This window comes from Schistocerca cancellata, chromosome 2, assembly GCF_023864275.1.
Source record: "Schistocerca cancellata isolate TAMUIC-IGC-003103 chromosome 2, iqSchCanc2.1, whole genome shotgun sequence".
In the NCBI taxonomy this organism is placed as follows: Eukaryota; Metazoa; Arthropoda; class Insecta; order Orthoptera; family Acrididae; genus Schistocerca; species Schistocerca cancellata.
The window spans coordinates 332,628,013-332,642,205 of record NC_064627.1 but is presented as its reverse complement, the minus strand read 5'-3'; the positions used below and the strand labels follow the sequence as shown (position 1 = coordinate 332,642,205).

The 14,193-nt window shown below is 45.9% G+C and overlaps 1 protein-coding gene across 2 annotated transcripts in view; it reads left to right on the top strand.

The window, feature by feature from the left end:
* Window positions 1-14,193, top strand: part of LOC126161713 (general vesicular transport factor p115) — a 219,572-nt gene that overhangs the window by 204,174 nt on the left and 1,205 nt on the right. The gene's annotated exons all lie outside the window — the stretch shown is intronic.

The following is a 14,193-nucleotide window of genomic DNA, read 5'->3' as shown; positions in this document are numbered from 1 at the left end:
ACAGGTGTGTCTGCTTCTGGTAGGGTCAGATATACTTATGATGGGACTAGTATAGGATGCACTGGATGGGTGCATAGGACAGGTCTTTCATCTGGGTATTTCACAAGAATGGCCCATGCAACAAGGGATTGGGAGTAGATGTAACATACAAATGGCCGGGATATTTTATAGATTGGGTGAGCAGTGAATTATCATTTTGGGAGAAGTGGGCATGTTTCTGGTTAGGATGCTCATCATTTCTGAGTTGGGTATTAGATAGTTGAAGCCCTAGCAAGGGATGTGGTTGAGTTGTTCTAGTCCAGGATGATATTGGGTAATAAGGTGGTGAGATATGCTCCTTTGTAGATAAATCACGAGGCTAGTTGAAGGATTAGTTGCATATCTAGATGTGAAGTACATCATTTTGCAAACTAGATTTGAAGGCTAGTGTGTACCTGTGAAAGTCTTAGTAAGATCTTTAGCATATTGTGCAAAGGATTACTCATTACTGCAGATGCACCCTTCACAGTTGGCCAAAGTTTGTGGGAGGGACTTTTTAATTTGGGAGGAGATGTTGTTGTTGTTGTGGTCTTCAGTCCTGAGACTGGTTTGATGCAGCTCTCCATGCTACTCTATCCTGTGCAAGCTTCTTCATCTCCCAGTATCTACTGCAACCTACATCCTTCTGAATCTGCTTAGTGTATTCATCTCTTGGTCTCCCTCTACGATTTTTACCCTCCACACAGCCCCCCAATGCTAGATTTGTGATCCCTTGATGCCTCAAAACATGTCCTACCAACCGATCCGTTCTTCTAGTCAAGTTGTGCAACAAACTTCTCTTCTCCCCAATCCTATTCAATACCTCCTCATTAGTTATGTGATCTACCCACCTTATCTTCAGCATTCTTCTGTAGCACCACAATTCGAAAGCTTCTATTCTCTTCTTGTCCAAACTATTTATCGTCCATGTTTCACTTCCATACATGGCTACACTCCATACAAATACTTTCAGAAACGACTTCCTGACACTATACTCGATGTTAACAAATTTCTCTTCTTGAAAAACGCTTTCCTTGCCATTGCCAGTCTACATTTTATATCCTCTCTACTTCGACCATCATCGGTTATTTTACTCCCTAAATAGCAAAACTCCTTTACTACTTTAAGTGTCTCATTTCCTAATCTAATTCCCTCAGCATCACCCGACTTAATTTGACTACATTCCATTATCCTCGTTTTGCTTTTATTGATGTTTATCTTATATCCTCCTTTCAAGACACTTTCCATTCCGTTCAACTGCTCTTCCAAGTCCTTTGCTGTCTCTGACAGAATTACAATGTCATCGGCGAACCTCAAAGTTTTTACTTCTTCTCCATGAATTTTAATACCTACTCCGAATTTTTCTTTTGTTTCCTTTACTGCTTGCTCAATATACAGATTGAATAACATCGGGGAGAGGCTACAACCCTGTCTTACTCCTTTCCCAATCACTGCTTCCCTTTCATGCCCCTCGACTCTTATAACTGCCATCTGGTTTCTGTACAAACTGTAAATAGCCTTTCGCTCCCTGTATTTTACCCCTGCCACCTTCAGAATTCGAAAGAGAGTATTCCAGTTAACATTGTCAAAAGCTTTCTCTAAGTCTACAAATGCTAGAAATGTAGGTTTGCCTTTTCTTAATCTTTCTTCTAAGATAAGTCGTAAGGTCAGTATTGCCTCACGTGTTCCAACATTTCTACGGAATCCAAACTGATCTTCCCCGAGGTCGGCTTCTACCAGTTTTTCCATTCGTCTGTAAAGAATCCGCATTAGTATTTTGCAGCTGTGACTTATTAAACTGATAGTTCGGTAATTTTCACATCTGTCAACACCTGCTTTCTTTGGGATTGGAATTATTATATTCTTCTTGAAGTCTGAGGGTATTTCGCCTGTCTCATACATCGTGCTCACCAGATGGTAGAGTTTTGTCATGACTGGCTCTCCCGAGGCCGTCAGTAGTTCTAATGGAATGTTGTCTACTCCCGGGGCCTTGTTTCGACTCAGGTCTTTCAGTGCTCTGTCAAACTCTTCACGCAGTATCTTATCTCCCATTTCGTCTTCATCTACATCCTCTTCCATTTCCATAATATTGTCCTCAAGTACATCGCCCTTGTATAAACCCTCTATATACTCTTTCCACCTTTCTGCCTTCCCTTCTTTGCTTAGAACTGGGTTGCCATCTGAGCTCTTGATATTCATACAAGTGGTTCTCTTCTCTCCAAAGGTCTCTTTAATTTTCCTGTAGGCAGTATCTATCTTACCCCTAGTGAGACAAGCCTCTACATCCTTACATTTGTCCTCTAGCCATCCCTGCTTAGCCATTTTGCACTTCCTGTCGATATCATTTTTGAGACGTTTGTATTCCTTTTTGCCTGCTTCATTTACTGCATTTTTGTATTTTCTCCTTTCATCAATTAAATTCAATATTTCTTCTGTTACCCAAGGATTTCTATTAGCCCTCGTCTTTTTACCTACTTGATCCTCTGCTGCCTTCACTACTTCATCCCTCAGAGCTACCCATTCTTCTTCTACTGTATTTCTTTCCCCCATTCCTGTCAATTGTTCCCTTATGCTCTCCCTGAAACTCTCTACAACCTCTGGTTCTTTCAGTTTATCCAGGTCCCATATCCTTAAATTCCCACCTTTTTGCAGTTTCTTCAGTTTCAATCTGCAGTACATAACCAATAGATTGTGGTCAGAATCCACATCTGCCCCAGGAAATGTCTTACAATTTAAAACCTGGTTCCTAAATCTCTGTCTTACCATTATATAATCTATCTGATACCTACTAGTATCTCCAGGATTCTTCCAGGTATACAACCTTCTTTTATGGGAGGAGATAGCAACTTCATAATGGAGTTACTGGTGATGGTTGGTGGGCTTGACATGGACAGAGATTTTTCTGGAGCCAACTGCAGTCCATATCAAGCACCTTGTTTCCTTCTATGTGTGGGTGGCAACTTGGCTGTAACGCCATGATTAGGGAACACTGTGTAGTGGATCTGTCTATGTGGTTCTTCCAATAGTCTCTTTTAGCTTTTGTTCTCATGGTCCTGTTACTCTGCCATGACACTGCACGAACTTATAATTCTTGAGTTCATACCCAAGCAGACTTACAGTATAAGTGTGTCTCACTACTTCCAAATACTGAATGACAAACAAGTCTTCAGCAATGATCTTCTGTATTGTTCCAATCATTTGCATCAGTTGTGAAGACACATCCAAATACCAGTAACTCGTAAACTCAAACACATCGATCAGTACAGCTGTTCTTTTTTTTTTTTTAGGTGTTCACGACACCTTCCAGAGGCGTCACCAAGGTATAAATGTCCATGTCCAGCAAGTGCAACTATGCTCTCCGTGTCGCATCTTGTACCTGCTGTGTTATGTCACTGCATTCACACTGTGTGTACAAATAACAGATAAAGTGTTTAAAAGAGAGGCGATCATCTTTCAGCAGCATAAATGTCCTCAGTGAAACATAGGTCATTCTCACATATAACCCACATTACACTGCACAAGCCTAACAATAATTTGTGTTCCTTCATGATGAGGCCTGACAATCAACAGAAGAAGAAACCGGAGAGACATTTCTAAGACCATAACAGATCTCTATACCTTCTAGAAAAGTGTAAGAGATACTCAGAGGATCATGGGATTCGTCATACAATAGGCAACATTTTGTTCACATTATTGTACTGGATAAATTTAAGGAACTAATATTTGAGGCAAATTTTTCTACTGCTGTAGTTGCTAATCTATTGATAGACTTTGAGGACAGGGCAGCGAGGATGGCAGCTTTAACACTGATACACTTTTGAAGATATGTTGATTACACATTCAGGATCCAGCCACATGAATTAGATTCTCTCAGTAGCCTTTTTGGAGTGTTTTAACCCAGTGTAAAGTGTAGAATGGAAATTAAGTACTGTATAAAGCTAGTATTGTGGACGTAATCTTCTACAGTAGTAGTGATGGAATTCTAGATCATAGTGTTTATAATAAACCGACACATGTAGACAAGTGTGCCCATAACCAGTGGCAAGGGTAGACTGTGGCCATCCCCAGCTCTCAGCCAAAAGAGTAGTCCAATGTTTTTCTTTCAAGAAAATGATTTGCAAGTCGAAATTACACAGATTTTTAACTGAGTCGGAACTGAAACTATTTTGTGGCTACTTGGAAGTAGACATTTGCCTTTCTAGAATATTAAAAATACTCCATACCTCTGGGTCGAGCCCCCCCCCCCCCCCCCCCTCCCTCCCCTCCCCATAAACAAACTGTTGTACAGGCAGACCATTATTTGCATGTAATGAGCTACCATCCACTGCACTGTACGTATGCATTCATATCCTTTGGTAGTCAATAGTACAAGCATACATCATCTTAACATATCTGTGTGTAAGCAGGATATTCTAAGAAACAGGCCTGTTGAGTGTTAAGAGTTCCAATTATTTTTGAAGACTTGTGAAGGTGGCTGTATATTAGTTATTTTCCTAACTTATGCTGGGAATATATCTTCAAAATTAGGAGAAGAGGATAAGGGCATCTGATGTATATAAAATAACACATCAGTATGGGTATGTTTGTATAGACAAGACCAGTTGCATGTTTTAGGAAAAGTGTGTGGAACTTTGCCGCCATACTAGGCTGGTTACAGTGGCCAGAGAAATCAACTGTGGTAGAGAGCACTGCTTGACTGAGATAAACAGTATTAAATGTGAAGAGAGAAAGCCGTGGTTGGACAGTATATTATTATAAATAAAGGGCAATTAATTTAAGCAAGGTATAGAAGCCTGCATTAACCTTCTTCAAAACACAGTGCACTTCGGCTTACTTACTAGAAAATTTTGTGGCAAGTTTCAATAACAATGAAGCATTTATTGCTTGTGGTTATAACAAAGTGGCACTATGTCAAGATTGTTAAAGCTTTTGTGGCCACTTGTTGACAAACTGCCTATTGGCTTCTGTCTCGGGTTCTTTGGCCGACGTTCATCTAATGATTTTACTGATGTTTCGCCAGCACGAGTGGCTGGCATTGTCAAAGCTTCACCCTCCATTGCCGGTAGTGAACTGGAGCCGCACTCGCGGCCGCAGACTATATGTACCTGGCGTGCCAACGTCAGAGGGCTTCTCCGCGGTCATTTTCAGTACGGTTCTCCTCTTGCTACCTGCGACGGAAATTCGCTGCAGTACGGGAAGCCAGTATCCATTTACCTTAAAGTTCTCCTCTTTCTTGTTGAAAGAAGCAACCATTCGGTCCCCTCCTTGTGAAAGGGCAAAGGAAATACGCACCGAAAGAGCCAGGATACTGCGCCGAGCAAAACCACCAGCTTGCAACCTGAAGAAAGAAGAGGTACAAGCCATTAAGAATCTCAACACCGACAAGAGTATATTGGTACTGCCTGCCAATAAGGGGAATGTGACCGTCGTAATGAAGACCGAAGATTACGAGCAAAAGATCCGAGACCTATTAGATCCGATGATGTACTGAAAACTAAGCGCAGATCCAACGCAGCGTATCACACGGAATACGAATCGATTAATCAAGGCGTCTTCTCTGCCGGCAGACATACAGAGAAACCTGCACAACATAGAAGCCCTACCACCTCGGCTGTATGGATTACCCAAGATCCAAAAGAACAACGTTCCACTGAGACCGACTCTTAGCGCTCCTGGCTCACCGACTTATAAACTGGCAAAAAAACTTGGCCTCTCTGCTCCAGCCTCATGTGGGGAAGACCGACGCATACATATAGGACTCGGGACATTTCATTGAGGAGCCGAAGAAACTGAAACTTGCACCAAATGACATCCTTGTCAGCTTTGATGTTGTTTCATTGTTTACGAAAGTGCCACTCAGTGATGCTCTGGAGCACATCGGTTCCATTTTCCCACAAGACATCATAAGGCTCTTCCATGCATGTCTCACCACGAGCTATTTCACGTGGAATGGCGATTTCTATGAACAGCTGGAAGGCATCGCCATGGGTAGTCCTCTTAGTCCAGTGGTGGCCAACTTCTTCATGGAATGATTCGAAGCACAGGCACTGGACTTGGTGACTTGCAAACCTAAGGTGTGGTACAGATACGTCGATGATACTTTTGTGGTGCAGAGCCATGGTGAAGAACAGCTCAGTGACTTCCTAAGATACTTGAACAGCCTTCATGCCAACATAAAATTTACCATGGAAGTAGAAAGGACAAGAAACTGCCATTTCTAGATGTGCTGGTCACAAGGGACGGCGAAAACCTGGGACACAGCTTGTATCGAAAACCGACACACACGGACCGATACTTGCACAAACTATCAAACCACCACCCGAGCCAGAAAAGAAGCATGATTAATACACTTGTAACGTGAGCAGGACGAATATGTGAGCCTCAGCATCTCAGATGAGAAATGCAACACCTGGAAAGTGTTCTGAGGAGCAATGGGTACTCCACAGATTATATTAGAAGTGTAGCAGAGCCAAACACATGGCGAAGTAAGGGATCAGAAAAAGAAATGTTGTGTATGACCTTGCTGCCATACATTCCCAGAGTGATGAACAGAATCGGCTGTATATTGCGCAAACATGGTGTGAAGACGATTTTCAAACCGACAAGGAAGATCAAAGAGTGTCTTAGATCAACAAAGGAGAAAGGGACCCACTTGCAATGTCGGAAATATGCCGTATACCATGCACATGTGGAAAAGTTTATGTCGGAATGACTGGACGATCAATTAACACCAGGATCAAAGAGCATAAGCGAAATTGCAGGTTGGGGCAGGTGGAGAAGTCGGCCGTGGCAGAGCACGCACTGAGTGAGACCGACCACATAATAAAATTCGCTGACATGGAAGTTCTGGCTGTAGAGAAGCACTATCATACGCGCTGTAGAAATACAAAAACACGCAAACAATTTAAACAAGAAAGGGGAAAGCCTTAAGGTTAACGGATCCTGGCTTCCCTTACTGCAGCAAACGACTGTCGTAGGTAGCAAGAGGAGAACTGCACTGGAAATGACCGTGGAGAAGCTCTCGGATGTTGGCACACCAGGTACATTAATGTGCGGCTGCAAGCGTGGCTCCAGTTCACCACCTGTAATGGAGGGTGAAGCTTTGAAAATGCCAGCCACTCGTGCTGGCAAAACGTCAGTAAAATCATTAGATGAATGTCAGCCAAAGAACCCGAGACAGAAGCCAATAGGCAGTTTGTCACTATGTCAAGACATTTCATGGACTGATAGTCATGAGTGTTCAGTCTTTGTCAGGTGGAGTACAGACGCTTTATATATTTCTGGAAATTGTTTATGGCTTAAATTTTCCATTGAAATTGTTTTTTTTTACTATGGATAATGATAGAATTTTTTTTCCAATTAAGAAATTTCTTAAACCAGAATCTTAGAAAATCATTTATCTGATAATTCCTCTAGTGGTCCATTCCACATAATTTATTAATGCTGTACACTAGAAGAGGAGATAAAACTGTAACAAATTATTTAATAAAATTGAAGTTCAGTATCTGCAAAAATAGTTAGTTCTAAGAACTAAAAGAATAAGGGGTTCGGGGGTAAGAATAGGCTCGCGGTCTTCCAGCATGTCGTAAGAGGCAACTAAAAGGAGACTCAAATGTTTCGACCCTTATGTGATGGTCCCCTCTTGGGTTTGGCCACCATATTTCAAAATTATTTCAAAGAGTGAGCCTATTGGGGAAGGGCACCTTACTTGATGTGTTGTGTCCATCGTGCATCGAGACCTTTAGCCAGCTTATTCGTCGTTGCATTGGTCCCACTCGCTCTCCATCTCTTGGGCGAGGATACATTCTTGGGTGGGATTTCAACGATGTACTCTGCAGCGTCGCTTTCTGTGCTGACGACCACCATGGACCACTTGCCACCTAATATCCAGCACGATAGCCAGTCCGTTGTGGTGGGGCCGCCATGTACCATGTTGGTTGTAGCCCTCTGACAACACAGGGATCACTCTACTAATGCTAGCGCCGTTAACTCCGCATGTATGCCACGGAGTAGATGCCTATCTCCCTGGGGCATCAGGACTCCTGGCAATGACCATTCTGCCAGGCGGCCCTTGCTGTGGCTGGGTGGCACCCGTGGGGAGGGCCCCTTGGTCGGAGTGGGTGGCATCAGGGTGGATGACACGCAGTGAAGCATGGCACATCTTCTCTTGCTGGTGGCCGATCACCAGCGGTCTCTAAGCGTTCAAGGGCTCACTTTCATGCAAACATGTATGACCCCAAATCGTTCCCCTCTCTGGCCACACCATGGGAGGAATGCAAGGCTATGAATGACAGCGGTATCTAGTCCATTCGAGATCTCCTTTGTGTCCATGAAGCCTCAGTTCTTTGTAGAGTATTTAGAGGACAAGTTCGGGGAGGTGGAGGGCTTGTCAGAATTGCGGTCCGAGTCAGTCTTGATAAAAACAGCATCCTCTGCCCAGTCATGGGCATTACTCGCTTGTAAGAAGCTGGGGGATGTTTCTGTTACTATCACACCCCATAAAAGCTTAAATATGCTCCAGGGCATTATCTTCCACAGGGTCCTTCTTTTACAGTTCGATGACGAGCTGCGCGCCAACATAGAGCGATGAGGTGTCCATTTCATCCGGCGCATCCACAGAGGTCTGAGGGATAATCACGTTGCCACCAGTGCCTTCATCTTGGCCTTCAAAGATGACACATTACCCGAGAAGGTGAAGGTGAAAGTCGACCGCTGTGATGTTGAGCCATATATCCCTCCCTAATGCGGTGCTTCAAGTGTTAGAAGTTCATCCATATGTCTTCCCGCAGTGCTTCCAGCCTCATATGTTGCAATTGTGGTCGTCCATCCCATCCCGTCACTCCATGTGCCCTGCCTCCCATCTGCATCAACTGCGGGTAGCACCATCCCCCTTGCTCACTGGACTGTAATGTTCTACAGAAGGAACGGAAAATAATGGAATACAAGACCCTGGACCGACTGACCTACACTGAGGCTAAACGGAAATTTGAACAGCTTCATCCTGTGTGCATGATGTCATCTTATGCCGCCACTGTCACTCCTGTTACAGCTCCATCTGTTGCACCACATACAGTCAGCTCTCAGAGCCGAAGGACCACACCTGTGCCCTTCATGGTGGAGGGCACTTCCCTCCCTGTTGCTCCCACACCACCTACCTTAGGAGCAGCACCCCCTCAACCATCGGGGACACCAGTTCCCACCTCTAAGTCAGAGAAGCATAAGTCTTCTTCGGCTTTTCTCGCTAGGAAGGGATCCCTTGGGTCACTCCCTTCCCAGGTTCCTACCAGTGGCAAATCATACACCCGCCAAGGGCTGAAGAAGCCCCAGGTAGCTGGTTGTAGGGCTTCGCGGTCCTCTTCAGTCCCGGAAACTGAATGAAAGAAGCCCTCCCAGCAAGTGCAACCAAAGGAACAGTGTGAGAAATCAAATTAAAGACCCCTAAGACCAAGGAAATTGCGGTGGCATCCACTCCACCGCTACCTACAAGCTCTGCATCTGAGGATGCAGTGGAGATTCTGGCATCCGCTGAGGACCTAGATCTCGCCGGTCCCTCAGACATAATGGATGTCGCTCCCGTCGGTACTCAGTCGGTGGCAGCAGGTGACCCAGTGGCGTAATCTAACTCCCCGGTCCCTTCACGTCTTTCTCAGCCATGGACAATGTCATCCTCCAGTGGAACTGCAGCAGTTTTTTCCACCGTCTTTCTGAGCTCCAACGGCTTCTCAGCCTGCACCCTTTCCTCTGCATTGCTCTCCAGGAAACTTGGTTTCCGGCAATGCGAACCCCTACGCTCCATGGCTATCGGGGTTATTATATGAACCGGGCAGCTTATGAGAGGGTATCTGGTGGCGTCTGCATCTACGTCCTTCACTCTCTTTACAGCGAGTCTGTCCCTCTACAAACACTTTTAGAGGCTGTTGATGTTTGGGTGTGGATGCCTCGGGCTCTTACTGTCTGCAGTCTCTATCTTCCACCAGATGGTGATGTCCCGCAGCATGTCCTGGCTGCACTGATAGACTAATTGCCGCCACCTTTTTTGTTACTGGGCGACTTCAACGCCCATAACCCTCTGTGGGGTGGATCAGTGGTAACAGGCCGAGGCAGCTTCGTTGAACAAGTATTGTCGCAGCTCGACCTTTCTCTTTTAAATACTGGTGCCTTCACACATTTCAATGTGACGCATGACACATACTCAGCCATCGACCTTTCGATCTGCAGCCATAGCCTATTACCATCTGTCCAATGGAGTTTGCATGATGACTTGTAGGACCACTTTCCGATCTTACTGTCTCTGCCACAGAGTCACTCTTCTGGCGCCCCTGCAGATGGGCTATAAATAAGGCTGAATGGGACTTGTTCACCTCCATTGCCACTATTGAGCCTCTTACCAATGACCCCATTGATGTGGTGGTTCACTCGGTCACCACCGGCATCATTACTGCCGCAGAATCTGCCATGCCGTATTCTTCTGGGTCCCCTCGGCGGAGGACTGTGCCTTGGTGGTTGCTCGAGATAGCCGAGGGGATTTAAGATCGCAGGCGGGCACTCCAGAGTCACAAGCGGCATCCTTCATTGGAACACCTCATCGCATTTAAACGGCTCCGTGCGCGAGCCCACCGCCTCATTCACCAACGTAAGCAGGAGTGCTGGGAAAGTATGTCTCCACCATTGGCCTCCGTACCTCCCCACTGCAGGTTTGGGCCAAGATCAGGCGACTCTATGGCTATGAACCCCCGTCAGCGTACCTGCGGTTTCACTGAATGGAGCCGTCTGTACTGACACCGACACAATTTCAAACCGCTTAGCGGAGCATTTTGCTCAGAGTTCTGCTTCTGCACATTACCCACTGACCTCCTCCTCCTCCCTGAAAGAACAGTTGGAACGTTGGAGCCTTTCATTTCACACGCACCGCATTGAATCGTACAATGCTCCGTTCAGTGAGTGTGAATTGCACATTGCCCTAGCCGCTTGCCCTGATACTGCTTCCGGGCCAGTTCGCATCCACTGTCAGATGCTTAAACACCTATCGGTGGACTGCCAGGGGCGCCTCCTAGACCTTTTCAGCCGCATCTGGGTTGAGGGTGAGTTCCTGTCGCAATGGTGGGAAAGCATCGTAATCCCCGTGTTGAAACCTGGCAAGAACCCACTGGAGTGGTCAGCTACCGCCCCATCAACCTCACCAACATTCTTTGCAAGTTGCTTGAATGCGTGGTGAGCTGGAGGTTGAGTTGGCTACTTGAGTCTCAGAGCCTTCTGGCTCCGTCTCAGGGTGGGTTCCGTAAGGGCCGCTCTGCCGCTGATAATCTGGTGTGCCTGGAGTCTGACATGCGGAAGGCATACGATACGACATGGCAACATCACATCCTCTCTACGCTTGGGGTCTTCGGGGTCTGCTCCCGATTTTCATACAAAATTTTCTGTCACTTCGTTCCTGCCATGTGCAATTTGCGGCCTCCCATAGTTCCTCCCGAGTTCAGGAGAATGGGGTACCCCAACGATCTGTCTTAAGTGTCCGCCTCTTTGTAATTGCAATTAATGGGATTGCTGCGGTGGAATGGGCTCGCTGCTGTGGTGGAAATGTCTCTCTCAGCTTCCTTGTATGCTGACAACTTCTGCCTTTACTTTAGCTCCACTGTCATTGCAGCTGCTGAACGGCAACTGCAGGATGCTATCCACAAGGCGCTGTCTGGGGCTGTAGCGCATGGCTTCCAGTTTTCAGCTGCCAAGACAAGCATTATGCTTTTCTGCCGGCAATGCACTGTTCACCCTGAGCCACAGCTTTATCTTGACAGCGAACCTCTTACTGTGGTGGAGACGCATCGGTTTTTGGGATTGGTTTTTGATACTTGGTTGACTTGGCTCCCTCATATTCGGCAGCTTAAACAGACATGCTGGCGACATCTTAACTCTCTCTTTTGCTTGCGTCACACCATCTGGGGTGCCGATCGGTCTACCCTTCTACGGCTGTACCAGGCCAGTCCCATCTAGATTATGGGAGCCTGGCTTATGGTTCGGCATCCCCTTCCGCATGGCAGTTGCTGGACCCCATCCTTCACAGCGGGATTTGTCTCGCCACTTGAGCTTTCCGGACAAGCCCTGTCAATAGCATACTTGTGGAGGCAGGTGTCCCCCCATTGCAGTTCCGGCGCCAACGATTACTGGCCACTTATGCTACACACGTTTGTAGCTTGCCTGGGCATCCCAATTATCGTCTCCTGTTCCCTCAGTCGGTCATCCATCTTCCGGAACGATGGCCCCAGTCAGGATGTACAATTGCGGTTCGCGTCAGAGCTCTTCTCTCTGGGCTTGAGGTTTTCCCTCTTCCACCTCTTTTCTGGGCCCCTCTGCGTATATCCCCATCGTGTGTGTGCCCCGCCCATGCCTTTGGCTCGATTTGGCACAGGGCCTGAAGGACTCAGTCCCTCCTGAGGCCCTCTGCCGCTGCTTTCTTTCAATCCTTGCCGCATTTCAAGGCTCTGACATTGTCTATACTGATGGTTCAATGGTTGCTGGTTGTGTTGGTTATGCTCTTACTCTAGGGGATCATTATGAACAACACTCATTGCTGGCTGGCTGCAGTTTTTTCACTGCCAAGCTGGTCGCCATCTGTCACGCCCTAGAGTATATCCGCTCCTGCTCAGGTGAGACCTTTGTTATCTGTAGTGACTCCCTGAGCGGTTTACGAGCTATCAACCAGTGTTTCCCTCGCTGTCACCTGGTGATGGCTATCCAGGAGTCCCTCCATAATCTTGTCCGTTGCAGCTGCTCTGTGGTCTTTGTGTGGACCCCGGGTCATGTTGGTGTCCCAGAAAATGAACGTGTTGACACGCTGGCCAGACAGGCTGTCGGTGCACCAGCCTTGGAGATTGGCCTTTCGGAGAGTGACCTCAGGTCAGTTTTGCGGCAGAATGTACTTCGCACCTGGGGTGAAGAATGGCGCACCCTTCCTTCACCCAGCAAACTTAGGGCCATCAAGGAGGCTACCGATGCGTGGTGCTCCTCCTTGCGGGTCTCTCACAAGGACTCTGTTGTCCTCTGTTGGCTGCACATTGGCCACACCTCGATAAAACACAGCTATTTATTGCGCCGTGAGGACCCACCTTTGTCACTGCGGGTCAGCTTTGACGGTGGTCCACATCTTGTTGGACTGCCCGCTTTTAACTCCGCTCAGGCAGACGTTTGCGCTGCCTGATATGCTTCCTGCACTTTTATCAGATGACATTGCGATGGCAGATTTAGTTTTGAGTTTTATTTGTGCAGGGGTTTTTTATTGCTTGATCTAAGCGTCCCCCCACCCCCTGCCCCCCTTTGTGTGTGTGTGTGTGTGTGTGTGTGTGTGTGTGTGTGTGTGTGTGTGTGTGTGTGTGTGTTGAGTCTGGCTTTGGCCTATGATTTTAGAGTGGAGTTTTTAGTGCATTTCTATTTGGATGGCTTTTTGGCTTTTCCTTTTGTTTCTATGGTCGGCTAACCTCTGTCACACTCGGTGTGATTTTAATTCCTTTTTTCTGGTCTCTGTGTCTTTCTTGTCCTGTGTTGTCTCTTGTCATCTCCATTGTTTGTCCTTATTCTTTGTGGGTGTTTATAGTTCGTGGAAAAAGGGACTGATGGCCCTAGTAGTCTGGTCCCTTCAGTCCCACAAACCAACCAATAAGGGGACTAATGGTTGTAAGCAAACAAATGCAGTATCAAACAAGTGGTATAAATTTGTAACTGTTTTTTCTCAATATATATGATTCTCAGTTATTTGTAACTGATTTGGGCTCATTTATATCTTTCTCTGCATTACTTGTCAAAATAGTTTTGAGATTAATTGTTTGAAGGTAACAAGTTTGCTGCTGTATTTCATAGTGTCAGCAACACCAACCAGTGCAAGAGTAAAGAGCCTTAGTAACAGTACTAAGAGTAATTAAGAAATCACCAATTTTTAGTGCCTTCCATGAGGCATATGCTCTGAAAAGGAGATAAAACCTACTAATTTTATATAACATAGTTCAAATATTTTAGAAATAAAACACTATCTTATACTAAACATGGAATTGTAGTAATCATTATTTACTTGGAAAAATGCATGACGACACAGTACTGACTTATAAAATTGTTTATTAACAACTGGTTTCAGTCATACACCATATTCCCAGTGAAAACAGTTTTTAAAATAGCTACATCACATTATAT